The following is a 9014-nucleotide window of genomic DNA, read 5'->3' as shown; positions in this document are numbered from 1 at the left end:
TCAGATGGAAGGCTTTTTGTAGCAACCTAGGCTCTAAGTCGGAGCAAGATTCCAGTAAATAAGTAAGTAAGTAAGTATGACGCATTAGACTGGCTGATATAGGCTTTGATCAGTCGACTCTACTTATTTACTTCGCTTGATCCATTGCCTTAAATAGGTGTCACCTGATACTGGCTCTATTGCTGGTCAATTAAGAATGACTCTTATAGCACTATTTCTATCAACTGCTTCCTTTTGAGAGTTCCTTGGTCGCTCACGAGCACTTTTATCATCTAGCCTATCGAAGCCTGTTCACTGTGATGCACTTTACAATATAAACATCCCTAAAGAGTCGACAATAAGTCTAGTAATATTTTTGATAGTTTATAACAAGTCCCTAGTTGCGTCATTTACACTTGACCCTCAAAATAGAATTTATTGGAATTTAAAGCAATTCCGGAACAATTTTCAAATAACCAGCCATAAACTGCATTAAAACTAACTAAAAACAAACATAATAAAACCGACAAAACGTCCAACCAGTAACAAACCACAATAAAGACGCTAAAAATTATTATTTTTTTGAGGAATGAGTGAAATTGAGTTTCAGATTTACCGCTGGGGAGTAAAACACGACCATAACTTAATTTATGAACAAACAGCAGAGAGTAAAAAACTTTTTTTTTTTATGAACTAACTATGAAAACGATAAAATTATCGCCTTGAGCAATGTAATATAAAAGGCAATGGTGAGTGAGAGAAGAGTAAAGAAGAGAAACAGAGGAAAAAAAGAACATAAAACGGCGCATTTATTTTGTGTCAGAAATTCCCTTAAGATAACGTGTTAATGTTAAATGAGAAATGAGGGAAAAATAATGCACACAAAAAAAATATGTATGAAGAAGTAGGAAAGAGAAGCAGAAGTAGATGAAGATTTTTTTCTGGCATATCATATGGAACGAGTGAATTTACAACCTAAAAAAGAGATATCCAGAGATGACAAAGTTGGTATTAATATGGTTGATATTGGCTTTGGGACTTTCTTATCTCTTTCTTTTTTTGGAACTTCTAAAAACTGGAACAAATTGATAAAGAATTTTGTGGTATTTTAAGAGTACTTATGTCCCCCTATGTCATGTGTGGTCTGTAATCTGATTTGTATAAGTTCAGAATTCCTAGTTTTAAACTTGATTTACAAATTTTTAGACGCTCATTTACGATGGTCGCCACTTAGTCCAACGATGTCGGCAGGTTAGCTAAGCCTATAATGCAGTTACTTCTGATTGGCTACTGTCGAGTTTTGCTGACCATTGGTATGATTTTGAAGTGTAAATAGGTTATTAGGATATGTCCATAACAAGAACTTAACCCAGCTACGCTCTTGTGTGCAACATATCAAAAAAACTTTATCCGACCAACTCTGAATATCCACAAAAGGTACTACAAGGAAGACCATTCAAAAGATTTCAAATGAAAGATAGAAAAAAATAAGAAATATTTCCATAAATATGAAAAATTTATAAATAATCGGTTCACCTTTTGCTTCTTTTCTCTCCGTCTTCATCATGCCTTGATCTTGTCTTGTCAGACAATAATTCGCAGGATTGACTTTGATGATGATAAGAAATGTTTCTTTTTTTTTTTCACTTTAATAAAAATGATTTTTTTCTGACATAAAAAAAATTTGAGGAATTTTTTAAATAGATTTTTGAGATTTATGTTGGTGATTTTGGAGTAGTGCTGGGCAACCTTGCTATTTACGTTGCGGTATACGTGTGCGGTTTCAGTAATATTTTTCTATCATGACATATGGCACCATGACATGTAGCACCATGACATGTGCCACCATGACATGTGCCACCATGACATGTGCCACCATGACATGTGAAACCGTGTCATGTGGCACCATGACATGTGACACCATGACATGTGGCACCATGACATGTGACACCATGGCACGTGACACTTTGACATATAACATCATGACATATGACACTATGAAGAATGACACAATGCTATTATGACACAAGATACCATGTCAGGTGTGGTGCGACATGAAAAATGTTGCACAACAATGATATAACCAAATTGCTAGGATTAATATTTTGAAAAATAGAATTTTTTGTGAATATAAAGTAATTCAAAGAAAAACTACATCCTGTAGCATTTCAGCAATCCACATAAATAACAAACTCGGATTTAAAATTAAGTCCAGATTATCCTTTGTTCATATTTTATCCTATATATGCGCTATGTTTGCAGGTATTTTATTCATCAAATTATCAAACAAAATATCCTACACACACATTTAAATTCATGACAATTTTAATAGTTTTTAATTATTTTTGAATAATAAAATCTGAAAATAAATTCATTTTTGTGCTAAAAAAATCAGAGGAATTTGTTTCAATTAAAATTAATTTTAAATGTATATGTGCTATATATAAATCTCCACATGTCCCTATCTCACTCTTGCTGCGATCTGTCAACAAATAAATTTGAAAAATTTAATTTCAACTAACGACAACAAAAAAAAGAGTTGCAAAATTTTTTTATTTCCAGCATTCATTTAGAACTTTTTTTTATATTTCATTTTTCGCATAATAAAGTTTTATGGCATTTCACACTGGGAACAAAAGAGAGTTTTGTAGAGGAAAGGGAAGCGAGTTAGGAAGTCATTGGTGATAGCTGCTTATGTGTCTTTTATTCTTTTACTTTTGCAATTTCATATTAAAGACGAGGAGGTTCCTTTATCTTGAGTAAAATGGGATATAGTTTTGACAATAACTACAAAAACTTATTTTTATTATTAGGGGATGTTAAAGTTTGAGATTAGAACTTGACAATAATGAAAAGTTTTGAATTTTAATAGTTTTTTGGAAGATTTTAGTTGACTCTTAACTTGCTTCCTTTGGTGGAGTTAAAGGTCGATTGTGTTCTATGAACTTCTTTAGATGAAGCTTGTACAGGAACGTAGCTAAAACTTGGATTTTGGAACAAAAATGTTTCCTAAGCTGCAAAGTCGTATGCTGTCTGAAATTGACTTTTTCGATGAGACAGATTCTCAAGTGGTGATGTGGTACGGCACAGTATCGTATAGATACACTACTGGTACACCTGGTATCGCAAACTAGAAATCGGAAAAATCCAGTAAAGGTTTTTGGAATATAGACATTGCGAATAAATTGCAGACCCCAATAAGGTTACCCGGAAAAGTCCCAGCCCCTACAAATTTTCTAGATTGGAATCAGGATTGGATTAGAGCTCAAAATCGACTCCTTCAGCCTTGGACAAACTATTAGGTACAGCCAAAAGCTGCAAGTCTACGCATCTATAGTGCAGGAAATGTAGGCCTGCAGTTCTTAGCTAAATCCTAAATATTTCCCAGAAAGTCCCAATTCTGATCCCGATAGCAATAAAAAAATGAGATGAAGTTCCTTCAAGATCACAATTCATGACTATGCAAAACATATTGAATCCTCTGCCAAAATGAAGTCATAACTTCCCAATGTCTAACAAAACCAAATCAGAAAAATACAAAAAGTGAGAAAAAAATACTTTATTTCCATCCATCTCGCTCACATTTAATGCTGATTGCATGTTTAGTGACGTGCGGCTGTCACGAAATGCAATTTGATGACTAAATAAAATCAGCTGCATGTTGCGAGTGAGTGAGAATAGAGGAATACATATAAAATAACGTTGTCTAAAGCCATCAAGGGAACTTTGTAGCATTTTTTTTTCTCTCTCTTCCTTTCGATATAAAAATTCAACCACAGCTCATGCAATTTCACTGAAACTCTTCAAACTCATTTCAACAATTTTGTTTTTATTCTCATTCCAATTTTTTTTTTGTGAGCCTGCCTTTATGTGCGAAAAAAAAACTGTGAGGAATAAAAGTAAATTTCATTTTCATAAATTCAAATTTGTTTTCCTCTTCTATTGAACGAGCAAATATAAAGCTGTAGAAAAAAAAAAGTTTGTTTTATTTCTTTTTGATATTTTCGATCACGCAACTTCAGCTCAGGTATTGAATTTTATTTCACTTTTTACTTGCTATGTATTGAATACAAAAAAAAAGAATGAATAATCAAGTTTTTTATGTGAGAATTGTGTGTGCGGATGAAATACCTAAAGAGGGGAATTAAGTAGGTTTTCAAGGGACGTTTAGCTAGCTAATGGGTTAAGTAATGGCTCAATTGAATTAAGAGGTAATCGATATTGGAGCAGGGGGTCGGGAGGTCGGATAGAAAGTGAAGTTTGAGTAGAAATTTTTGAGTTTTTAGGTCGATGCTAGCATAGAGACTCTTGGTACTGACAATTGGCAGACGATATCCAGCAATATCAACAAACGATCTTGACGGCCAGTTTAAAACTTGGTCTATTTTTCCAGAATCACCTTCCGTATGGGGAGAAGATTCTGGGAAATAGACCAAGTTTCCAATTGTGGTGTTTGGATATGTGGATGTTGGGATTTTTCCCCCTGACAAATCTTAGCAAACTGACGAATTTTTACAAATTGACAAGTGGTGGATTTGGGATATGATTGCCCAAAACCCTCCTCATCCACCCCACTTCCATTCATTGAATATGTCCTAGTTACCAGAAAAGTTCAAGAAACCTTAAATACTCTAATTAAGCACATTAAAGCCTTTACAATTCACAAACAAAATTACCACATAACTCTTCAACATCAAAAGCCAAGCCACTAGAATTTCTGTTCATCAACCTCCTTAATCAAAGTACTCACATCACAAAACTAAAACCACACATAAACTTTCCACACCTTTGATTGTGTCGTCTTTTTTGATCTCTACAGTTCCCACAGCATCACATCATAAATTACATTCCATAACATGATTAATCTACACTCATCGCTGCAGTTCATCAATAATTATCACTTACAGTCAATAAATAAATTCTTTTCATCACTTTGATGTTCAGTATTTGGGGGGGATTATACATGAAAGAAGACATTGAATTATGGATAAATTTTACATCAAATAATTATTGTTTAGGTGTTTCAAAATTCACAAATATTACAGCGATATATCATGTAGAGCATTTTACATCATGGTAATAAATCCATCATCAAAAATAAATCTACCCAAATCAAATCAACTCAATCCTCGTTTCTGTACGTCTAACGTGTTCATTCGCATGCTCTATCTATATTCGATGCTTTTGGTTGCTGGTTTTTGGTGATATCGATTGTATTCAATGCATTATGTCTGGAAATTTGGAAAATTCTTTGTTGAGGTATAATGTTGAACACTAAGTTGAGTATGATAGTGTAAATGGATGAAATTGTGAGTGAAATTAAGCTCAGCATTCCAGTCTTATGGTTTAAAATTGAATTCAAATTACTCAATTGAAATTAGAGCACTAACTTACTTAGTTCGCTGTCCCTACAGGTCAGTTGTGATCCATGGCCAACCCCAGATGTCACCTGAAACCGGGTTGAGTCCTTTAACCGTCCTCGTGATCTTCTAATGTCTCTAAAGTCACACCTGAACCCCTTACGGATCATATGATTCAAAAATGAAGCTTCAGATCTCCATTTTAATGTTCTAGTCCATTATACAATCAAGACAATACAGTCACAACATGCTTATGATGGTCTAGATTAAATAAGCGCCTTTGATGCATTATCACAGTTACTCGACCACCAGAATTCCTTCTTTTTTATTTCATTTTTACAACTTTTTCTTTTTATAGACATGCCATTAATTTTAGTTCTCATTTTTTTTACCTTTTTTCTCTCTTATTTTTTCCCTTTTTTACAGCATGCACTTAAATATGAAGGTGTGAACTAGTTGTTTACACGTACATAGCAACTTCTTTTCAGTTTTGAATGAAATTTTTTCACAACACTTCAAAAAAATATTTTTTTTTTGCAATGAATAGAATGAAAAAAAATTTTTTTTTAATGACGTTCTGCCAAGTGTATCAAGCAGCAGCAACAGAAACGTAAACAGGGGTGAGAAAAGAATACTGTTTTATATCCAACTATAGTTATTTTTATGTTTAAGAAAGAAGCTCATTTTTTTTTCTTTATTAGAACCCTTAAGGAGAGTATTCTGAAATTTTATGGATATAGTTAGGATTCTTGATGTCTCAGATTAGACAATATCTTAAGATCGAGGTAATTCTATTTGACCCCGTCGAAAACCAAAATTGCATAAAGCACACCAGCCCTTTACATGCTCATACCTTATTTACTCTTTAAGTACTCTACATCTACTTTATACCTACCTAACATCTACCCTGCACCTCCTGTTCAACTCCTACCTTACACCTGCATTCAGTTACCCTACACTTGCCCTAAATATCTTAGCGCGTATTACTCGTCCAAGACCTGCAGAATTGCTTATTATTATTTGTCGTCAGGTCACCAATTTTGGACGAGTCCATGAAGCTTTGATCAAGAAGCAGGAACAGATAGAAGCTTAAAAGTCAACAAACTATCAACCTATTCTTTAAATAATATTGAAGTACACAACCAACAAAATCAAAACTCATTAAAACTTTTTCGATATTAAAATCCAGCAAAATTTCAATTCAAGGGTTCAGTCAGTGAGAATAACTTGATTTCCAGCATAAAAAAAATATAATATTTTCACTGACAGTTTCAATTATTGAGAAAATAAAAACTTTATGCAATGTATTAAATGGGGAACAAAGTGAGAGGGTGACTGGATAGAAGGGAAAAAAGCTTTATAAATAATAATGGAAGGGTGATGCAAAAAAAAAAAAATAGAAATGTTAGTGTCAATTGCCATGATGTCGTAGTAAATCCATAGAGAAATGAGTTTTATTGTTATATGTACAATTTCATCATTATTAGGCGATGGAATGGAAATTGCATTTTTTTTCAAGCTTCCAATACAGGGGATTATTAAGGAAAGTTTTAATTGAATTTTCTCTTTTATAGAAAATTTCATAATAAAAGTGGAAGTTTGTATAGTTTCCATTGTAAATAGGAAAGGATTAAGATGTATTATTATTGTATAGATTGCACATTTTAGTATTATTTATGGACTCAATTTTGTATGAAAAAAAGTATGAAAAGTTTTTTAGTTTAATTATGAACAATTGATCAACTTGTTATAGATATTTTGAGATTATAGTCGACAGATGAGGTATTTTTATATGCAACCGAACAGCATAGCGTGTATTGCGCAATTAGGTAAGCAGGAGTGTGACTCCAAAATTAACCCGATGTCAAGTGCATACCTTCTCGTGGTATACCCTGTTACCACTAAATGTACCATTGGCAAACGAAGCCTGTGCCGGGATAAGGACTTACAAGCGTAGATTCATATCTTGTCTGATGTGTGGCAGTCAGACAATCAGGATACGAATGATAAAGCTTAAAATGTATCATCTCCGAACTCAATTTGCATAAAGAAAGCAACAGAAGTCAAACAGGACTCGACTAACAACGACGATCCAGAACATGAAGCTACCCAGACGGCATCAGCCCATTTCATCAGTGAAAAATGCGAGTTGGCGCATTGTGCTGCTCGGAATACTCAAGAATATTATGTAATTCATCCAATAATTGGAAACTCTAAGGTCAACATACTAAAATTCAGTTCATCCTCTCCAGTTTCATCATTATCGAAGCTGATTTCCATAAACATAAGTTTCGAAATTAATTCAAATCATCATTAGTCTAAGATCATCAAACTCACCTTACATTGCTCAATATTTCCATAGAATCTTCATTAAAATCAACTTAATTTACGATTATTAAGTAACAATCATGATACATCGCAGTTTTTTTGGATGAAAAATGTATCAAGATTCGAGCGTTATTTGAAAATTAGAACGTAAAATGTAAACTATCGATGACCTTAATTGATCTGCACGAAAAACTAATAAACATAAAACTAACTTTCATAATTTATCAAGTCAAGATGCTTTAGATAATTATATCAATTTTTTCGCTCCCTTTTGGGATGTAAATTACTGAATGGATACAACGTAAACATAATTATGGGAAATTTATTGCTGTTTTTCTGGATTGTTTGAACTTTTTTTTTTCGTGTGTTTAAGGAAATTGGAAGTATGTAAATTGGCTTTTAGTTTAGATAATTAGCTGTAGACTGAGTTTGGACCGAGTGGTACTGTAGCTTGTTTGGGAAGTTTGTTGATATTAGAAATAAATTAGGCTAGTATGAAAGCGTAACTCAAAGTCATTCTAATAAAATCTAATGTGGGTTTTGCTATTTTTGTCTCGAAGTTCTCTAGCCAATTGAACAAGTTCATCCAAATCCGGAAAGCACCAAGCGAATGAATAATGATTGAAAATAAGATCCCAGGCTGATGGGACTCTGGCATGCAACTCGACCTCATCGAATCTGGTCTGTGTAAAGCGTCATGCTAGTCTGATGCTATTTGTATGCTTTTCGGGAAATAGTGCTGATTTTTATTTAAAGATCCTTTGAATACCCCCTGTCTTGAGGTACATCATCTGATCAGGACATGAACCGTATATTCTATAAGACGTACGTGACTATGGCTTGTAATCTAACTATAAATATGCTAAAGCTAATAGAAAATGCGACTAAATGAGGTTGTCGTTCAAACTATTGACCAACGTCATTTCTAAATGTATCCCCAGCATACATAACTTACATAAGCACACGAAAATTAAGACCATCATATCAAAATGTCCCAATAAAAACAACACCACGTTTAAAACATTAAAAGTCAGCATATGCGTTAAAAAAAATAGTTCCTCGAGGAAGTAAAAACGAATAAAAGCCGTGAAACTTTAGCAATAAAGTAATACCCCATAAAAATCATAAAATGCGTTGCGTGATGCTATGCCTAATAACTTTATCTATCTATCTTCATATTTTCCTTTTATATTCTCACTACATGTGAATGTTTATTCATTATCTAAAGCCTATAAAAACTATGATTAATGTTAAAAGGGTGAAAAACTTCAATAAAATACTTTACGAGCTGATAACTTTCCACCACAGCAATTAATAATCTTGATTATGATTGGAAAAAATAAAAAA

The sequence above is a fragment of the Chironomus tepperi genome, unplaced genomic scaffold, assembly GCF_022539635.2.
Source record: "Chironomus tepperi strain 1889 unplaced genomic scaffold, CSIRO-AGI_Ctep_v1 contig_163, whole genome shotgun sequence".
Taxonomy (NCBI): Eukaryota; Metazoa; Arthropoda; class Insecta; order Diptera; family Chironomidae; genus Chironomus; species Chironomus tepperi.
This window is presented reverse-complemented; position numbering follows the sequence as displayed.